This window comes from Sapajus apella, unplaced genomic scaffold (genome assembly GCF_009761245.1).
Source record: "Sapajus apella isolate SASKATOON/1434 unplaced genomic scaffold, GSC_monkey_1.0 scaffold78, whole genome shotgun sequence".
Lineage (NCBI taxonomy): Eukaryota > Metazoa > Chordata > Mammalia > Primates > Cebidae > Sapajus > Sapajus apella.
This window is the reverse complement of record NW_022437018.1, coordinates 10,061,997-10,083,870: the sequence shown is the minus strand read 5'-3', so window position 1 is coordinate 10,083,870 and position 21,874 is coordinate 10,061,997. Positions and strand designations below refer to the sequence as shown.

At 42.3% G+C, this 21,874-nt stretch overlaps 1 protein-coding gene and 1 long non-coding RNA gene across 3 annotated transcripts in view; one reads left to right on the top strand and one right to left on the bottom strand.

Annotated features, from left to right (window-relative positions):
- Positions 1 to 2,105: 2,105 nt before the first annotated feature.
- Positions 2,106 to 20,528, bottom strand: LOC116533012. The gene is made up of 3 exons (XR_004261040.1): positions 20,518 to 20,528; positions 8,474 to 8,478; positions 2,106 to 2,245 (listed from the first exon to the last, which is right to left on the bottom strand). It is a non-coding gene; the product is annotated as an uncharacterized LOC116533012 (long non-coding RNA).
- Positions 19,649 to 21,874, top strand: part of ATOH7 (atonal bHLH transcription factor 7) — a 33,250-nt gene continuing 31,024 nt past the window's right edge. For both annotated transcript variants that reach the window (XM_032252618.1, XM_032252617.1), the window contains exon 1: positions 19,649 to 19,686. The gene's annotated coding sequence lies outside the window, so the exon portion shown is untranslated. The remainder of the gene's footprint in view (positions 19,687 to 21,874) is intronic.

The window sequence follows — 21,874 nt, the reverse complement described above, 5'->3', positions numbered from 1 at the left end:
GTTAATGCCTTAACTTAATGAGTAACCAGTGGCCCTCACAGACCTCACAGTGGACCACAACACATCCATGGGTCATGATACTAAGGGTGAGAATTACCAGAGGGTTTTCACCAAATGTGGGATTTTCCCAACCTGAGACTGAACTGTGTGAATAATTTTATATAAATGCATAGCTGAGAGGGCCTGAATTTGATCAGGTCTGAATTTGATCTCTCAAATGTATGCTAATTTTTTTTTTTTTTTTTTTTTTGAGACAGAGTTTTACTCTGTTGCCCAGGCTGGCAGGATCATGGCTCACTGCAACCTCCACTGTCCAGGTTCAAATGCTTCTCACGACAGCCTCCAAAGTAGCTAGGATTACAGGCATCCACCACCATGCCTGGATAATTTTTGTATTTTTAGTAGAGATAGGATTTTGCCATGTTGGCCAGGCTGGTTTCAAACTCCTGGCCTCAAGTGATCCACCCGCCTTGGCCTCCCAAAGTGCTGGGATTACAGGTGTGAGCCACCGTGCCCAGTGGTGCTATATTCTTAATAGATATTTTTGGGAAAAAAGTCTCTGTGATAACTCTGGATTCCTTTTTGCATGAAAGTTGTCATTTGTAGCACCTGACTTGACTGTTCATCTTATATTTTCAAACCACATATTCACTTGTGTGATTTTTAAAAGATAGTCCAATGGATAGTTGAGTCCGAATAGTCAGAAAACTTATTTTTTTTTCTGTACATACACTGTTTATGTAAGAATACTGATTGGTTATGTATTTCCTCAGCCTGCTGAAAATGGACTCAGGGGCTGCAGTGCACATGTGTGTGGGAAGTAGTCACCAGGGAAGAAGGGGCCAGGGCAGGAGAAGGACACCCAAATAGATACACAAGGCATCTATTTATCTTTATATAAATATGCCTACATTTATATAAAAATAAACATATTTAAACACTAAGGCTGGACACGGTGGCTCATGCCTGTAATCCTAGCACTTTGGGAGGCTGAGGTGGGTGGATCACTTGAGGTCAGGAGTTCGAGATCAGCTTGGCTAACATGGTGAAACCCCATCTCTACTAAAAATATAAAAATTAGCTTGGCATGGTGGCAGGTGCCTGTAATCCCAGCTACTCAAGAGGTTGAAACAGGAGAATTGCTTGAACCCAGGAGGGAGAAGTTTTAGTGAGCTGAGATCACACTACTGCACTTCAGCCTGGGTGACAGAGTGAGACTGTCTAAAAATAAATAAATAAACACTAAAATCACATTTGGTCTGACATGAGCATGTGTAATCAAATTCTACTTAAATTAAATACAGTGTGATGGGATTTTAATTCACCAAGTGGGGAAGCTTATCATGTCTTAATGACAGCTACCATTTAAGTCCATTTTGCCATTTTGCTGACTCTTCTTATTTTGACTTCTTAGTCATTATGCAGCTTTTTAATGTTAGTTTGTTTCTTTGTTTTTAAGAGAAAAAGGGCTCCTTTGCCCTTGCTTGTTGCCCAGGCTGGAGTACAGTAGCACAACCATAGCTCATTGTAGCCTTGAACTCCTGGGCTCAAGTGATCCTCCAATCTCAGTCAGCCTCCTGAGTAGCTAGGGCTACTCAGTACAGTACATGTACAGGCATGTGCCTCCATGCTGAGCTTATTTTTAAATTTTTTGTTGAGACAGGGTCCTATTATGTTGTCCAGGCTGGTCTTGAACTCCTGGCTTCAAGTGATCCTCCTGCCTTGGCCTCCCAATTCATTGGCATTACAGGCATGAATCACTGTGGCTGGCCAGCTTTTTATGTTTTTATACAAATTTAAAAAATGACATCTCTGGGTAGCAAGAGCAAAGAGCCTCTAGGGTATACTCTGTACAGTGAGTTATCTGCTGAGATGGGTGGGGCAGGTTTGAGAGCCCTAGTTCCAGATAGGTTTGTTCCTGCCTCTTCCACCTCTGCCCACCTCTTGCCTACCTGATCTTACTGAGAATGGACAGCGGTGAATGCAGAGGGAGATTGTGAGAGCTGTGTTTCTGCTTGTATTCATCCGTTTTCATGCTGCTAATGAAGACATACCTGAGACTAGGTAATTTATTAAGAATAGGTAATTTATAAAGAAAAAGAGGTTTAGTGGACTCAGTTCCACATGGCTGAGGCCTCAAGATCATGACAAAGGTGAAAGGGTCATCTTACACGGTGGCAGGTAAGAGAGAATAAGAGCCAAGTAAAAGGGGAAACCCCTTAAAAAACCATCAGATCTCATGAGACTTACTCAATACCACAAGAGCAGTGTGGGAGAAACTGCCCCCGTGATTCAATTATCTCCCACCAGGTTCCTCCTGCAACATGTGGGAACTGTAGGAGCTACAGTTCAAGGTGAGATTTGAGTGGGAACACAGCCAAACCATATCATTCCATTCTTGGTTCCTCCCAGATCTCATGTCCTCATATTTCAAAACCCATCATGCCGTCCCAACAGTCCCTCAAAGTCTTAACTCATTTCAGCATTAACTCAAAAGTCCACAGTCCAAAGTCTCATCTGAGACAAAGCAAGTCCTTCTGCCTATGAGCCTGTAAAATCAAAAGCAAGCTAGTTACTTCCCAGATACAATGGGGGTATAGGCATTGGGTAAATACAGCTGTTCCAAATGGGAGAAATTGGCCAAAACAAAGGGGCTACAGGCCCCATGCAAGTCTGAAATCCAGTGGAACAGTCAAATCTTAAAGCTCCAAAAGGATCTCTTTTGACTCCATGTCTCACATCCAGGCCATGTTGATGCAAGAGATGGGCTCCCATGGCCTTGGGCAGCTCTGCCTCTGTGGCTTTGTAGAGTATAGCCCCCTCTCATGGCTGCTTTCACGGGCTGGTGTTGAGTGTCTGTGGCTTTTCTAGGTGTACGGTGCAAGCTGTCGGTGAATCTACCATTATGGGGTCTGGAGGACGGTAGCCCTCCTCTCACAGCTTCACTAGCAGTGCCCCAGCAGGGACTCTGGGGGCTTGCATCCCACATTCCCCTTCCACACTGCCTTATCAGAGGTTCTCCATGAGGGCTCTACCCCTGCAGCACACGTCTGCCTGGGGACCCAGGCATTTCCAAACATCCTCTGAAATCTAGGCAGAGGTTCCCAAACCTCAATTTTTGACTTCTGTGGACCTGCAGGCTCAACACCATGTGGAAGCTGCCAAGGCATGGGGCTTGTACACTCTGAAGCAATGGCCTAAGCTATACCTTGGCCCCTTTTAGCCACGGCTAAAGCAGTTGGGATGCAGGACACCAAGACCCTAGGCTGTACACAGCAGGAGGGTCCTGACCCAGCCCATGAAACCATTTTTTCCTTCTAGGCCTTTGGGCCTGTAATAGGAGCAGCTGCCACAAAGGTCTCTGACATGCCCTGGAGACATTTTCCTCATTGTGTTGGTGATAAACATTTGGCTCCTTGTTACTTACATAAATTTCTGCAGCTGACTTGAATTTCTCTTCAGAAAATGGGTTTTTCTTTTCTATTGCATGCTTAGACTACCAATTTTTTGAACTTTTGTTCGTTTCCTTTTAAAACTGAATGCTTTTGACAGCACCCAAATCATGTCTTGAAAGCTTGCTGCTTAGAAATTTCTTTGGCCATATACCTTAAATCATCTCCTTCAAATTCAAAGTTCCACACATCTTGAGGGCAGGGGCAAAATGCTGCCAGTCTCTTTGATAAAACATAGCAAGAGTACCTTTATTCCAGTTCCCAAAACGTTCCTCATCCCCATCTGAGATCACCTCAGCCTGGATTTCATTGTCCATGTCATTATCCATGCAGCAAGTCTCTAGGAAGTTCCAAACTTTCTCACATTTTTCTATCTTCTTTTGAGCCCTCAACACTGTTCCAACCTCTGCCTGTTACCCAGTTCCAAAGTTGCTTTCACATTATTGGGTATCTTTATAGTAGCATCCCACTCCCAGTACCAATTTACTGTATTAGTCTGTTTTTATGCTGCTGATAAAGGCATATGCAACACTCAATAATTTATAAAGAAAAAGACGTTTAATCGGCTCATAGTTTCACACGGCTTGGGAGGCCTCATAATCATGGCAGAAGGTGAAAGGCATGTCTTACGTGGTGGCAGGCAAGAGAGAATGAAAGCCAAGCAGAAGGGGAAACCCCTTATAGAACGAGCAGATCTCATGAGACTTATTCACTATCACAAGAACAGTATGGGGGAAACTGCCCCCATGATTCAATTATCTCCCACCAGGTCCCTCATGCAAGTTGTGGGAATTATGGGAGCTACAATTCAAGATGAGATTTTGGTGGGGAGACAGCCAAACCATATCACTGCTTTCAAGTTTAATTTGAAAAAAGTGCTCCCAGCAAGGTTGGCATCCCATCTCTGGTGCATTGAATTAGACTAGATTGTGCTAAAGTATAAAATATCTACAAAATTACAGTGGCATAAAAAAACAAACATTTTATTTTGACCTCAGTTGTCTAGTACAGGTCAGGAGCGGTACTCTTCCTTGTGATCTCACAGAGGCTCAGGCTGATTTTTCATTCTGCCATCATAACATGTGGTCTCTGTGGTTGTGGCAGCAGGAAGAAAGAGCGTATGGAAACTTTCCTAGGCTTTGGCTCAGTAGTGATAGGTATCAATTCTGTTCACAGCCTTTGGCCAGAACTGGTCACATATCTCCATCTAACAGCAAAGGAGCTGAGAAATGTGACAGCTCATGGATATATTCTGTGTACAGCAAATATAATTGCTATGCCTGGGGAAGGTTTTCAGGCCACTCAGACAATTCCCTCTAGGATGACATTACTTGGGTAAATTTATCACATCCCAGGGGATGAGGGGTATAGTCTCAAATGCCTATTATGTAAGTGCACCAAGAGTAAATATATCTCTCAGGGGCAGACTTACATTAACCTAGCACTTAGAGGCTGATATATAAAGCCAGAACACCAATTTGTTACTTTACAATGAGAAATGTAACTACAGAATAGATTAGATCAGAGCATTTTCTCCCTATTTGCATATCTGTTTGGGAAGCCAAATTGTAATCAGAAAGCTCCTTGGTGACCAGGGAGCCAAAAAAAGGAGAGCCAGCAAAATGGACTTAAATGGCAGATGTCATCAAGACGTGATAAACTTCCCCACTTAGCCAACACATTAGAATCCCATCATACTGCATTTGCTTTAGTCAAATTTGACTACATGTGCTCAGGTAAAGGCCAAATGTGATTTTAGTGTTTATTGATTGATTGAGATAGGGTCTTTCTCTGTCACCCAGGCTGGAGTGCTGTGGTGTGATCATAGCTTATTGCAGCCTTGACTTCTTGGGCTCAATCCATCCTCCTACCCCAGCCTCCTCAGAAGCTGGGACCACAGGCACGTGCCACCACTCCTGGCTAATTTTTTGACTTTTTGTAGAGATGAGGTCTCACTATGTTGCCCAGGCTGGTCTCAAACTTCTGGGCTCAAGTGACTCTCCTGCCTTGGCCTCCCAAAATGCTGAGATTATAGGTGTAAGCCACCACACTTGGCCTAAATATATTTATTTTTGGTACAACTCCAGTCCTTAGTTCAAGTGAACAATTTTGTCAAATACTCAACAAAACAGTGATTTGTTTTAGCACTGTAGTTAAAAACTGGTAGTGCTAGGCTTGTGAACTAGTATATCTGTCTACTATGGTTTAGGTCATTCATGGGATTTTCTTTTTTTTTTTTTTTTTGAGACAGAGTCTCACTCTGCCACCCAGGCAGAAAGGAATGTCTGGGTTATGACAAGGGGTTGTGGAGACCAAGCTTTTAAATTTTTTTTATTTTTTCCTTTTTAAAAATAATTTTACTTTAAGTTCCAGAATACATGTGCAGAACGTGCAGGTTTGTCACATAGGTATACATGGGCCATGGTGATTTACCCCACCTATCAATCAACCTGTCATCTAGGTTTTAAACCCTGGATGCATTAGGTATTTGTCCTAATGCTCTCCCTCCCATTGCCAAGGTTTTATCATGCAGTTGAAGCCTCCAAGAGCAGGCTTGAGAGAGAAAGATTGTAAATGTTTCTTATCAGACTTAAAAAGTCTGTATCAGTAATTCCAAAAGGGAGGAGGATATAACAAGGCATGTCCCCTTCCTATCATGGCCTGAGCTAGTTTTTCAGGTTAAGTTTGGAATGCCCTTGCCAAGAAGAAGGGTCGATTCAAATGGCTGAGGGGCTTAGAATTTTATTTTTGGTTTACAGGAACCCAAAAGGAACTGAGGGCGGCTTCTGGAAGCTGAGGGCAGCCTGTAGCCAATAGCCAGCAGGAAAATAAAGCTCTCAGTCCTATGAAAGCAAGCACCTGAATTTTGCCAACAACCCGAGTAAATTTGGAAGCAGATCCTTCCCCATTTGCTCATTCTTATGAAACTGAGACCCCAACCCTTGCTAACACCTTGATTGCAGATTTGCAGGGAACTCAGTTGTGCCTGGACTTCTGATTCACAGAAATTGTGAAATAATAGATGTGTGTTGTTCTCAGCTACTAAGTTTGTGGTAATATTGGTGCAGCAATAGAAAACAACTATCCAAAACAGAAACAATTACTTACTATTATTGAATATCCTGTTAATGTTCTCATTCCCCGATTGCCTTATACATTTTTTCCAGTTTTTTTTTTTTGTTGTTGTTGTTTTTTGAGACAGGGTCTGACTCTGTCACCTAGGCTGGAGTGCAGCAGCACAATCTCACCTTGCTGCAATCTCCACCTCCCAGGTTCAAGCGATTCTCTTGCTTCAGCCTCTCAAGTAACTGGGACTACAGGCATGCACCATCATGCCTGGCTAATTTTTGTATTTTTAGTAGACATGGGGTCTCACCATGTATACCAGGCTGGTCTCAAACTCCTGATTTCAAGTGATCCACCTGCCTCAGCCTTCCAAAATTCTGGGATTACAGGCGTGAGCCACCATGCCCGGCCTTTTCACAGTATTTTCCTAAGACATGCTGACTTTAGACTGCACTTGTGTGAGATGTGAATCCACTGTATGTAACTTGCCTCATAGCACAGTCCAGATTCTCCTTTCCATGCCTTAGCCTTTCTCTCGGGTAAGACCTGCCTGGGCCCTGCCAAAGCTTGACTCCCTGAGCAAGGTTTTCCAGAGCTTCCATGCTAACCAGTCCTGTCTTTCCACTTGGATCAGATTATAGTCAAGCCATTCTGTTCCTTTAATGTTGCTAGACATTGCCCAATGTTCCAGGGAGGTGGGAGTGAGGAGGGAAATCTGTCAACCTGCTGAGAACCACTGCTTTAAGTTTATCTCTCTTTTTTTCTTTCATTTATTTGTTTTGTGGCTTAACTCTCAGAGGGTGAATTGTTTTCCTCTTTCTAAGTTCTTTTCAGGAGAGGAATCCCTGCTACTGTCCATCCTTGTTTTCTGCAAGTTAGGTACCCAGCTGGGATCTGAATTCACACCCATGGTCAGATCTGTTGTAAAGCAATCTTACATGGTTGGTAAAAAGCAATGTAAGACACCCTGCTAGAAGCTGGCAGGGTAGAGACCTGGGGGGCAGGCGGCAAATGTGATTAGAGAGGGAGCTTACTGGGCTCTCAAGGGACTCACACTAACTGTGGAGACCAGGCTCATCCTTTTATGAAAAGATAATGAGCTCGCGTATGGGTCTGTGATTAAGGCCTACATATGGCACAGACACTGAGGGCAATGGCATAGCCAGGGGAATATTGAAGAAAAGGGCTTAGAAAGATCAGGGTATGAGCAAAGATGCAGAGATGAATGCTCAGGGTTTGTGTGGGTTTTGTTTAGGTTTTCTACATCTAGAAAATACTTGTTAGGTTCTGGGGCCACACAGAGAGAAATAAAAAAAAAAAAACCAGCAATTTTTAAATTAACAATCCAGTTCAATAGATAACACGTAAACACAAGGACAAATAAACAATACTGAAAGTTATCTTTACTGTTTATTTTTTGGAAACTATTACAATCTATAAAAAGGCCTTAGAAATCATAGCAATGGTGAGGCATTCCCAGTTTACGAGAAAGGGTAGAATCGTGGTTCTCTGATGATCAGCAACAGCACCACCTGGGAGCTTGTTAGAAATGTACATTCATGGCTGTGTGCGGTGGCTCATGCCTGTAATCCCAGCACTTTGGGAAGCCAAGGCAGGCAGATCACCCGAGACCAGGAGCTTGAGACCAGCCTGGCCAACATGGTGAGATCCCATCTCTATGAAAAATATGAAAGTTAGCCAGGTGTGGTGGTGTGCACCTGTAATCCCAGCTACTCAGGGGGTCTGAGGCAGGAGAATAACTTGAACCCGGGAGGTGGAAGTTGCAGTGAGTAGAGATTGTGCCACCGCACCCACTGGATTGTGTCACTCATTGGGTGACAGAGCAAGACTCTGTCTCAAAAAGAAAAAAAAAAAAAAAAGACACTTTGGAGACCAAGGCGGGCGGATCACCTGAGGTCGGGAGTTCAAGACCAACCTGGCCAACATGGTGAAACCCCATCTTAAAAAATAAATAAAATAAAAAATAAAGAAAGAAAGAAAAGAAAAGAGAAATGTACATTCATAGGCCCTATCCTAAACCAACTGAATTAGACGCTCTGGAGAGGCGGCCCAGCTATCTGGGCTGTAACAAGCCATCCAGGTGATTTTGGAGTATGCTTAAATTCGAGAACCATTAGGTATTTAGGCTTTCAGACTTAGCCACCATTTTCTTCACTCCTGAGTGATGATTGCTTGTGCAGCTCAATAACTTTTAAATGTACATTGCCCCATAATCTCCCTGACTATACCAACATACTTGCTGCTTAGTGCGCTTTTAGAGAAGCTTTTATTTTTTTTAATTTTTTATTAGCTTTTAGTTCTGTTCAGCATAGAAAAATTAGCTGTGCTCAGGTGGGAGCTGTTCAGTAATGTGTTGGTAATAAACAGATTAGTTAATCAGCCATGATTTATTAATGATGAATTAATTATACCTGATTGTGCAGTTCTGCTAGCTAAATGGAGCTTTAAAGGAGTTGTTTTATTAATCATCACAGTGCTAATTGCAGAGTCTTACAGAAGGATCACTAATTAAACATGCAACCATATGTAGAACAAGTTGGGCTGCTGAGACCTGCAAGAATAAAAAAATACTGATTTTTAAGGGAGCCAAAACAAACTTTATTTTATGCAATATTAGAGAGTTGACTTGGCAACGTTAATTAATCACTGCACATTAATATTGTACTTTTTTCCAGCAGGAATTGATCCATATGTCAAAACTGACATAGTATTCTAGTGAGATCTGTTATAGGGGAAGTATTGCTCAATTATATTTTCTGTTTACACATATGCAAACTACTGTAACAGAGACCATTGGTTAACTGGATGGGACTTAGAGAAGAAAGAGTGAAAAATTACATACCAGGTCTTTGTACTTTATATAGAGCATCAAGTGACTGGGAGATTGTGAATTCCTACAGACCCGGAACACTCCTGCGTGTTGAATCACAAAAAGAGGATTTATAGCCTGGTGCTATTGGAGTGAAGAAAGAAATGAGGCTGCCCAGTTTAAAAGGTATCAGATAAACTCAAAGACAGATAAATACAGGGAAAATTTTTCCAATTTTAGCTCAAGGTAGATGAAAGGCAGTTCATGACTTTTTGTGGATAACAAACATTTGTCATTTGGGTTTATTCAGCATCCAAACACCACTGTTCTGGCACCTGAAGTTGGGAAATTCTCATTGTGAGCAGTCTAAGGACATAGTACCCAACTTCTATCATGGAAGCCAAAGTGGCCAGATGCCATCTCTTCCTGCAAATCAGAGAGTGGGCATGCTACTCATGCTTAACCAAATCAGAAATGTTGTCCTGGGAATTTGGTAGCTTCTGAGAATAATGGCTGAAAGAATAGTATTTGTTTAATTTTGGTCCAGTAGGTAATGGAATTGAGTTTGTGTTGTATGAACATATGATAAATGTGTGATAAGGAGGAGGAGGATGATAGTGATGACAAACTTGAAGATTGTCTTTATTTTTCTGGAGTCCTCCATCTTGTATATTTCCTTTCCTTTTCATTGGTTTAAGAATGAATTTGTGATACAATTCTGGCCAATGAGACATGAGGGTAAGTTTTCAGTTCAGGGAGTCAAGTGAGGAAAAAGGTGGAATGAAACAGCATTTGACATGCATAAATTTACTTAACCTCCTGATTTTCAGTAAGGTATCCCTCCTTCATCTGTGCTTTGTGCCTTTGAGTCTTGAGATATTCTGTTTTATATTCTCCAAAGAAAAAAAACCTCAGTCTTTTTTCCAATGGTGGGGCAAGGAAATTGCCCAATGTGTGGGAGCTGTTCAGTACATATGTATTATATTATTATTATTTTTTTTGAGATGGAATTTTGCTCTTGTTGTCCAGGCTGAAGTGCAATGGCACAATCTTGGCTCACTACAACCTCCATCTCCTGGATTGAAGTGATTCTCCTGCTTTAGCCTCCCAAGTAGCTGGGATTATGGGCATGCACCACCACACCCAGCTAATTTTTGTGTTTTTAGTAGAGATGGGGTTTCACCATGTTGGTCAGGCTGGTCTTGAACTCCTGACCTCAGGTGATCCACCCACCTTGGCTTCCCAAAGTGCTGGGATTACGGGCGTGAACCACCTTGCCCAGCCAATATTATGTGTATGTTAGCATAAGTATACAATATGTATCAGCCGTCCAAATCAAGATACAGAATGTTCCAGTCACCCTAGAAGGTTCCCTCATGCTCTTTCTTGGCAAAACAAACAAAACGAAACAAAACAACTGTCCATATCTCACTCCCTAAAATTATCACTATTCTGAAACTTTTATCACTATAAATTAATTGCTTATTCATTGGCTTTTTTTTTTTTTTTTTTTTTTTTTTTTGAGACCGGGTCTTGCTCTGTCTCCCAGGCTAGAGTACAGAGTGGCTGGATCATGGCTCACTGCAGCCTCAACCTTCCAGCTCAAGCAATTCTCCCATCTCAGCCTCTTGAGCAGCTGGGACTCCAGTAGGTACATGCCATCACACCTGGCTAATTTTAGTATTCTTTGTAGAGATGAGGTTTCACCACGTTGCTTAGGCTGATCTTGAACTCCTGAGCTCAAGCAATCTGCCTGCCATGGCCTCCCAAAGTGCTGAGGTTACAGATGTGAGCCACTGTGTCCAGCCTATTCTTCAGCTTTTATAAATAGATTCACAAAGTATATACTCTTTGGTTTTGGTTTCTTTCATTCAACATGCTGTCTTTGAGATTTATACATGATGGTGAATTTATATTCTTTTATTGCTGTATAGCATTTCATTATGTAACTATATTACACTTTATTTTTACCTTTTGTTGGTGATCATTTGGGTTGTTTCTAGTTTTTGGTTATAAATACATTCTTGTACATGTCTTTTGGTAGACATATACACGCATTTACTTTGAATAGCATACCTAGGAGTATAATTGAATAATAGATTTATTATATGTTTAAATTGGATACTGCCAAATGGTTTTCTAATGCAGTTGAATGAATGTTACACTTTTCACCAGTAACATCTGAGAGTTCTACATTCTCACCAGCACTTGGTAGTGTCACTCTTTAATTTTAGTCATTTTGAGAGAGTGTACTGCTGTCACATTGTAGGTTTTAAATTGCATACCCCAGTGAGTTCTGGTGTTGTACAGCCTAATCATAGGTGTGTTGGACATTTGGGATCTTCTTTTGTAAAAATGCCAGTTCAAATTTTTGTCTACTTCATAATTGAGTTGTCTTTTTTATTGATTTGTAGGGGTTCTTTATATATTTTGTATACGAATCCTTTACCAGATGTGGATACTGTGAATATTTTCTCCTAGTTTGTGCCATGCTCATTCACTTTCTTAATGAAATCTTTTAATAATGTAAATTAATTTTAATAAAGCCTAATTTATCAATTCTATATTTTATGATTAATGTTTTTTGTGTTCAGTCTAAGAAATCTTCAACTTCCCCAAGAATATGAAGATTTCTCTTTGTTTTCTTTTAGAAATTATTTTACTTTTCACATGTAGATCTATGATCTACCTCAAATTAATTTTTTTGAGACAGATTACATTAACTCTATAACGCAATCTATAGAGAGCTGATATCTTAACAATGTTTAGTCTTCTAATCAATGAATTTTCCTTCCACATATTTAAATCTTTCTATTTCTCTTAGCAGTATTTTGTAATTTTCAGTGCAGTGACCTATGATTTTGCCACTGCACTCCAGCCTGAGTGACAACATGAGACCAGGCTCAAAAAAAAGAAAATAAAAAAAATTTTATCTTTCAGTAATTTATTATAAATATATATGCAACTGATTTTATATATTTATCTTCTATTCAGTGACCTTACTAGAATTTACAAATTCTAATTGCTTATAGAGTCTTTTTTTGTTTTTGAGACAGACTCTCACTTTGCCGCCCACGCTAGAGTGCAGTGGGGTGATCTTGGTTCACTGCAATCTCTGTCTCTTGGATTCAAGCGATTCTCCTGCTTCAGCCTCCCAAGTAGCTGGGATTACAAGCACACACCACCATGCTCGGCTAATTTTTGTATTTTTAGAAGAGACAGGATTTCACTATGTTGACCAGACTGGTGTCTAACTCCTGACCTCAAGCAATCTGCCTGCCTCAGCCTCCCAAAGTGCTGGGATTACAGGTGTGAGCCACTGCACCCAGCTGCTTATAGATTCTTTTGTTTTTTCTACATAAACAGTCATGCCATTTCTGAATAACAAAAATGTTTTTACTGCTTCCTTTCTACCTTTTACTCTTTATTTCCTTTTTCTTACCGCTGGCTTAGCTCATAGGGCATGTGCCCTGAGGGGGCCAAGTGGAAGCTGTGTCACCTTTTGTGACTTAGACTCACACCGTTTCACTTCTGCTACATTCTACTGTTGGAGGCATTTACAAAGTCTATCCAGGCTCATGGGACAGGAACCATGAATCCAACCTCTTGATAGAGAAGCGTCAATATCACGTTGTAAGAAGAGCATACAGGATGAGATATATTTAGCTGCAGCTACCTTTGGAAAATACAATCTGCCACATGAGAGTTTTGGAAAATTGCTCATATTCTTGGGAAGATGGGAACATAACTGGTTAGCAAAAACAAGGATACCTTCACTAAAAAGAAGAAAACTTGGTCGGGCACGGTGGCTCATGCCAGTAATCTCAGCACTTTGGGAGGCTGAGGTGGGTCAATCACCTGAGGTCAGGAGCTTGAGACCAGCCTGGACAACGTGGCAGAACACCATCTCTACTAAAAATTCAAAAATTATCCAGGCTTGGTGGCAGGCGTCTGTAATCCCAGCTACTTGGGAGGCTGAGGGAGAATTGCTTGAAGCCAGGACACAGAGATTGCAGTGAGCCAAGATCGTGCCATTGCACTCCAGCCTGGGCAACAGAGCAAGACTCTGTCTCAAATAATAATGATAAGAAGAAGAAAATGACTTGATGTAAATCTTGAACATTTTTTGTATTGAGCAAAGGCACCTCTGTCATTGAACCATCATCACCAAACATATGGATGTACTTACAGTTCATCAAAAAGTTTTGAAAATGTTCTCAGACTATTGAGCCAGAAGATAATTTCAAGGAACCAGAAACATTTAAGTGTCAGCTTTTCAAGGACTTTGTGGCTCTAGAGCATGCTCTGCAAAATGATGGCCCAAATTAGATCCTTTCCACAGTCCTGCATCATTCTGAAGGTGAAACAGTGTTCCTTGACTTAACTTTTTTTAGGGCAGTGACTTCTAGTCACCATTTCCTAATGCTGCCAAATACTTCTAGGGAGGCCAGAGTGGCCACTGTCAGGGATACGTGGCCCATGACTTTGGGTAATAGTCAGCTGAAGTTATCGTAATACCTTTGGGCCAGGTTATTTTCAGTTACAATAGGCAGTTTGTGAATTTGATCAACCAACTGGAGGTTCTGTCTAGGTAAAAATCATGATTTCAGCATAAAAGAAAAGAAGAGGTAAGTTAAAAGTGAACACCTGTTCTTCTAAAATTGCTCTACTGCAGGTACCAGCCCTAGAGAGTTGGCAGATGGTTTTGTGTTTCTAAGCCTGACCTTAGCAGCCCTTCATCAATCTTGAGCCGATTGATCCTCAGGAAAGAGGAGACTCTGTCTTCCCAGGGTACCCAAGACATCTTTGATTTAGTTACTACCTGAAGACCAATTAATTAGGCCACACTGATTCTCTCAAGTTTTCCTAACAAAGCTAGGAAACAGTGGGCACAGCCTGGCTGGAGCCGCTTTCTACCAGCTCATTAATTACCCAAGTCATGGATACTCTGAAAAGATAAAGAAGAAAGCAACGTGCTGCACTAGGGAAGTCGAGTAATCTTGAAGGCTGGCAGCTATTCGGTGGTATGATTCCTACAGCCAAGGGGCTCCCCAGATTTAAAAACTTCCACCTACGGAACTGAAACTACCAACTGTTCTTCCCTCGGCATCCTTACTCATTGCTGTCCTGGGGAGCTTGTTACTCTGTAGAGCGTTTGCCCTTGGTCTTCTGGAACTTTTTATTTTTTAAATTTAGGAGGTTTACGTAAGTTATTTTTCTTTTAAAGCCAGATAGGATTGTACTGGGTTTTTATGACATAGAAGTAATTCACAGTCAACTGTCAATTACCCTCTGGTTGGATTATCTGAGGACCTCTCTTACTTTTCTCCCCCACATAGAGCTCTTCTGCCTCTCACTTGGTTCAATTTCTTTCCTAGCCACTCAGACTTTGTTCTTCCAAGCGTTAGGGCTAAACTGAGAAGAGGAGGTGCCAGATCTTGGGGATGTGATGAGAGGTGATTAAGGAGAAGTAATAGGGCTGGGTGCAGTGGTCACACCTGTAATCCCAGCACTTTGGGAGGGTGGATCACAAGGTCAAGAGATCGAGACCATCCTGAGCAACATGGTGAAACCCCAGCTCTACTAAAAATACAAAAAGTAGCTGGGCATAGTGGCATGTGCCTGTAATCTCAGCTACCCAGGAGGCTGACGCTGAGGCAGGAGAATTGCTTGAGCCAGGAAGTCGGAGGTTGCAGTGAGCCGAGATCATGCCATTGCACTCCAGCCTGATGACAGAGTAAGACTCCGTCTCAAAAAACAAAAAAGAAGTAATAGAACAGTATACCCACTTTAAAAGATAAGTTTTCCCCATTAAAAAATAACGAAAAGCTGACTTTTGCTATTAAGAACTTTCTCTCCATAACAGATACTATTTTGGGCACTGCATGTATTAATTTTTTTTTTTGAGACGAAATCTGGGTCTGTCACCCGGGCTGGAGTGCAGTGGCGTGATCTCAGCTCACTGCAACCTCCACCCCCCAGGTTCAAGTGTTTCTCCCGCCTCAGCCTCCCGAGCAGCTGGGATTATAGGCATGCGCCACCATGCCTGGCTAATTTTTATATTTTTAGTAGAGATGGGGTTTCACCATGTTGGTCAGGCTGGTCTCAAACTCCTGACCTCATGATCCACCTGCCTCAGTCTCCCAAAGCGTTGAGATTACAGGATTGAGCCACCGCGCTAGGCCTGCATGCATTTTTAAAAATTATGAAATATTTTAAATATATACAAAAACAAAGCAAATTACTATACTTACCCTACCCCCTCGACAACCAAGTATCTGTCATGCACTTTCAACATTTATCACCTCATGATTAATTTTATTTCATAGGTGCCCCCAAACTCAGGTGTTCTGTGTGCTCCGTGTTTGGTCTCAATTTCCCACTATTACAACTGCCTTCCTCTTTGCACCTCAGGCTCTCTTTCCCTCTCTTTCACCCCAACCCTGTTTCCTCGGCTAACATGCCCAGAAGGAGGTGACCCAGGTGTGCTGGACTCCTGCCCTCCTGTTCTCCACTCCACTCGTGAGGACTGAGGCTTGAGAACACCTCGAGTGTCACATTCTATTACACTTGATGGGGAAACTCGAGGCGTCCTGGTGGCAGGCAGGACAAAAGGACAGCTGTGCTGGGCGGCCCACAAATTAGGGCATCTTTGGAGGCTGTCCTCCAATTCTCAATTAATTTTTAGGAGAGCTTTAATTACGCCACCAACAGTCCTCACTTGAACAATCACCAGCACTTCAGCTGGGAGGGAAAAGAGCGACTGACTGGATTTGCATAATCATTTACCCTAATTAGAATGTCAAAAGTTGGCGGCAAAGAGGCCTAGTTGTGCTGTGACTTAGGATCATTTTAATTTAGTCCAATTTCCCATTATTACAACTGCCTTCCTCTTTGCACCTCAGGTGCTTTCCCTCTAAATGAGTTGTAGCAAAACCAACATTGAAACAATTAGTAACTTGCTTGTTAGGCTGAACTGAAAAAGTCCGAGGGGTTTCTTTCCTTAATTGGAAATATAATTGTCGTTTCCATCTAAATTTATAATTGCATGGATATTTAGATATAGTACTGGTAACTTACGTAAACACTTAGCTTTGCATTCAGAAGCCTACTCTCTCTCTCTGCATGTGAGTGCCTGCGTGTGTGGAGGAGGGTGGAATCGTCTTCAGGTTGTACTACAAGAAACAAATCGTGTCTTTGAATAGTCACTTTTATTCCAATGTTTGAACACAAGGATTCGTGTGTAATAATAATAACTGTATAAGATAGACTCATTAATGGAATAATATTCTTTTTAATAATTAGTAAAGCTTCCATGATGAGTCTTTTGGACTACAGGTTTGAAAGTACAAAGGCAGCTGAGAATAAGCAGAACTCCAGATCTCAGGCATAGAACCACCCTGACCCATTAGAGACTGCTTAGGCACGCATCGGTGATTTCTGGGTCTGGCTGGTGAGCTACTTACCCAGGTCCTAGTTAAATCAGGCATCCTCTGTTTTTCCGCCCTCATTCCCTTTTAACAGCAGGAGGCCACCTATTTAATTAGTTGGGGGTGGGAGCGTCTGTAATCTCCTGGGGGTGGCTTCAGCCCCAGGGTTGGATAAGAGGGTGAATCCAACGCCGGGCGTGGCTGGCCTCTCCCCTGCAACATATGGGGAACCCACCATGTCTTCAGCCCAAGTTCCAGCAGCAAGCATTAGTGGAGAGGCCTTCCCTGCTGGGAACACACCCTGCAAAGCCAAGGGCAGGCGGCGTCACTACTAGAGGTCAAGGCAGTTCTTAGACCAAACAGCATCTGGCAAACTGTGCCAATTGGAAATCAATGGCCCTCCCTGGGTGGGTTTAATTTTATGGTTATTTGCACAAACTTACAGCCCCAAATGGGCAGGGCAGAGCTCAGAACATCCTCCCAGGATTGTTGCAATGGTGTCTGATGTCTTCGCAGTGCGTCAGTACGTTGAATTGAAGAGTCTGTTTACTAGGGGCTAGTGTTGGAGCCTGGCTGTGGTGCTAAGACAGAGTAAGGATGAGGTTACCCAGTATTCTGGAGATTTGATCGTCAGTGTAGACCCCAAATGCCTTACCACATTTTCTCTAGCCTGAGGGAGACATGGAGGTTCCTCTGCATGTAGCAACATTGAATCGTTAACCATTATGTTCAATTATGTTCAATGTGCCAACTCCATTTCAAACAGACCAGTTTTCTTTACATAAGATTGTATAGTAGTTACATAAGATTTTCTCTACATAAGATTTTATAGCAGTTAAGCGGTTATGTACTGTAGTCAGGCAAATCCAGCTTCCACAACTCACCAGCAAAAGGAATATAGGGCAAGTTTCTTTTTCTTTTTTTTTCTTTTTTTTTTTGTTTTGAGACAGAGTCTGTCACCAGGCTGGGATACAGGGTGCAATCTCGGATCACCACAACCATCGTCTCCCAGGTTTAAGCGATTCTCCTGCCTCAGCCTCCCAAGCAGCTGGGATCATAGGCATTGCAGCGCCACACCCAGCTAATTTTTGTATTTTTAGTAGAGACGGGGTTTCACCATGTTGGCCAGGATGGTCTCAATCTCCTGACCTCGTGATCCACCTGCCTCAGCCTCCTAAAGTGTTGGGACTACAGGCGTGAGCCACCATGCCCAGCCAGGACCAGTTTCTTAACCTCCCTGGACCTCGCTTTCTTCATCTGCAAATGGGTGTAATAATATACTCCCCTCACTGAGCTGTCGAGAGGATGAGGTGGATGATATGTTGAAGGGGCTTAATACGGTACCTGGTACATTAATACACTTTTTAAATAAATCTTGGGTGTTAAAGGAGACAATAATAATAATAATTCCAGCCATAGGGTAGGCATGTTAAAATAGGCAAGAACAGTAGTGTTGAAGTAGTAGCACTAGCTTTAAACCCTTAAATTTTTAACATTTTTAGAATTGAATTCCTTAGTCTTAAAGTTGTATGAAAATTCTTTAACTTGTTTATTTCTCCCTTGCTCTGACTCATTAAACTTTCTTGTTTTTCATCAGAAAGATGAGGATCCAGCCATCATGCTATATTTTCATTCACCCTGAGATGAATGTTGCACTGGAAGCACTTCATGACAATTCCCAGGTCCCATCAGAACCAGAACTTGGGGTACCTAGCAACAGCTGCAGCAATGGCTTCTGTCATATTTCTCAGGAGAGAGATGGGTAATCAAGACCAGGAGATGACCCACACGGGAGAAAAGCTTTCATGTAGCTGGGGATGGGGTTGCTTTTTTCAGGGCCAGACATTGATGGAGTGTGGGCTGCCTGCCCGTATGTACCATAAGCTCTCCTCTCTCTCATCAGAGGCAGTTTCATTGCAGTGGGCGCCAAAAGAATAGGAGCTCTTGAAGACTCCTACCTCTGCATGGGGCTGGGTGAGGAGCATGGGAGAGGAAGGGCCAGCTCTACCAGACTGCTCCCGTTCTGAATTCTGTCTCCATTTCTGAAGCATCACCAAATACAACCTTGAAATGGAAATTTTCTGCAAACTTTTTTTTTTTTTCTAATTTCAGTAGCCCACAAGGTGATGATCAACTCATTTGCCCCAATCCCAACACACGATTTTAAAATTTGGGGTAATGGCCGGGCGCAGTGGCTCACACCTGTAATCCTAGAATTTTGGGAAGCTGAATTGGGTGGATCACCTGAGGTCAGGAGTTCGAGACCAGCCTAGCCAACATGGTGAAACCCCGTCTCTACTAAAAATACAAAAATTAGCTGGGCATGGTGGCACATGCCTGTAATCTCAGCTACTTGGGAGGCTGAGGCAGAAGAATCACATGAACCAGGAGGCAGAGGTTGCAGTGAGCCAAGATCGCGCCACTGCACTCCAGCCTAGGTGACAGAGCGAGACTCCATCTCAAATAAATACATAAATAACAATAAATAAATTAATTTAGTATAATGGAGAATTTCAGACAGAGAGAATAGTGCCATATAATGAACCACAGTGTGTCCATAAACAGCTTTGACAATTATTAACTAGTAGGCATCTAATTTTGTTCCACCAATACCTTCACCTATTTCCCCCTACCCTGAGTTTAATTTAGAGTAAATCCTACATATTACTGTATATATTTTCATTTATATTTTAGTCTGTATCTCTAAAATATAAGGTCTTAAACAATGTAACCATGATATCTTCATTACATCTAAAATAATAATAATTCTTTTTGTCTGCTTTAGAGACAGGGTCTTCCTGTGTCACCCGGCTTGGGTGCAGTAGAGTGATCACAGCTCACTGTAACTTTGACCTCCTGTGTGAAAGCAATCCTCCTGTCTCAGCCTCCCAAGTAGGTGGGACTACAGGTGCATGCCACCTTACCTGGCTAACTTTTAAATTTTTTGTAGAGTTGGGGTCTTGCTATGTTGCCCAGGCTGATCTTGAACTCCTGGCTTCAAGTGATCCTCCTGCCCCAGCCTACCAAAATGCTGTGATTACATTTGTGACAGGTATGAGCCATAACGCCAAGCCTAATAATTCTTTTTTTTTTTTTTTTTTTTTTGAGATGGAGTCTTGCTCTGTTACCCAGCCTGAAGTGCAGTGCCATGATCTTGGCTCACTACAACCTCCACCTCCCGAGTTCAAACAATTCTCCTGCCTCAGCATCCTGAGTAGCTGGGTCTACAGGCATGTGCCATCACACTCAGTTAATTTTTGTATTTTTAGTAGAGACAAGTTTTCACTATGTTGGCCAGGCTGGTCTTGAACTCCTGACCTCAGATGATCTTCTTGCCTTGGCCTCCCAAAGTGCTGGGATTACAGGCGTGAGCCACTGTGCCCAGCCAATAATTCTTTATTATACCAGCTATTTAATCAGGGCTCAAATTTCCCTGATCTGAGTGCCTCAAAAATATTTTGAGAGTTGGCTTATTTGAAGATTCACGCATTGCATTTGGTTGATATGGTTCTAGTCTCTTATTCTAATTCTACAGATTTCCCTGTGTGTGTGTGTGTGTGTGTGTGTGTGTGTGTGTGTGTGTGTGTGTGTTTAATGCAGTATATTTGGTGGAGAAACCAATCAATTTTCTTATTCACATTCTTAATTCTGGATTTTGCTGATTGCCTCCCCATAGTCTCTCTTAACATAATTCTCTCTCCCCTTAATTTCATGCAAATTAATCATTAGATATGGAGACCTAATAAAATCCAGCTTCCATTTTTTAGTAAGTATACTAGATGCTGTGGTTTTTCCATTGTGAGGCACATGATGTCTGATTCTGTTTTTCTCTTTTTAGTGGGTTAACTGAACAACAGTTAGAAGCATTCACATAGCAGAGGCAGGTTATTCACAGACACGTGTATACCACCAGGCCTTGAGCAATGAACAGTGGGGTAGGCGAGAGTTTGAGTCTGACCCTGGCGCCACTTCCCTTCTCTCTATTGGCACTTCCTTCCTTACCTGGGTTCCTGTTTACACAGCCAAATGATAGGCTGGCTGCAGATTGGGTTCAGGGCACGAGTCCCAAAATATCTGAGAAAATAGCAGAAGCAGGAAGATCACTCTCACCTTTTCTCTGTCCTTTCCCCCCGAAGCAGGTCAAATGACTGGTGGGTGAACCACCTGAGGCTGGGAGTTCAAGATCAGCCTGGCCAACATGGTGAAACCCCATCTCTACTAAAAACACAAAGAAGTTAGCCAGGCTTGGTGGCACATGCCTGTAGTCCCAGCTACTCAGGAGGCTGAGGTGGGAGAATCTCTTGAACCTGGAATGCAGAGGTTGCAGTGAGCAGAGATCGGGCCACTGCACTGCAGCCTGGGAGACAGAGTGAGACTCCATCTCAAAAAAAGAGAGATGTACCCTTATACCTGGAGGAAAGGAATATCCTTTTTTTGTTATACTTTAAGTTCTGGGGTACACGTGCAGAATGTGCAGGTTTATTACATAGGTATACACGTGCCATGGTGGTTTGCTGCATCCATCAGTCCGTCATCTACATTAGGTATTTCTTCTAATGCTATCACTCCCCAACCCCCCACCCCCCAACAGGCCCTAATGTGTGATGTTCCCCTCCCTGTGTCCATGTGTTCTCATTGTTCAACTCCAAATTATGAGTGAAAACATGCAGTGTTTGGTTTTCTGTTCTTGTGCTAATTTGCTGAGAATGTTGGTTTCCAGCTTCATCCATGTCCCTGCAAAGGACATGAACTCATCCTTTTTTATGGCTGCATAGTATTCCATGGTGTATATGTGTCACATTTTCTTTTTATCCAGTCTATCACTGATGGGCATTGGAATATCCTTTTCTTTGAAGACAATAGGAAGACTCTGAAGAAACAGGCCTTGCAAAGTTCCCCAAGTTTATCATCATTAGATCATACCCCCTTGTGCAATCACACTTCTCCACAACTATCCATTTCATCAAACCTGGCACACAAAAGATGCAGGTTAACCTGTTTCTTCAGGTCTTCATCTCCTTGCGAAGGCTTCCATGTCACATAAAATGTATATTAAATGAATTTGTATGCTTTTCTCTTGTTAATCAGTCTTTTGG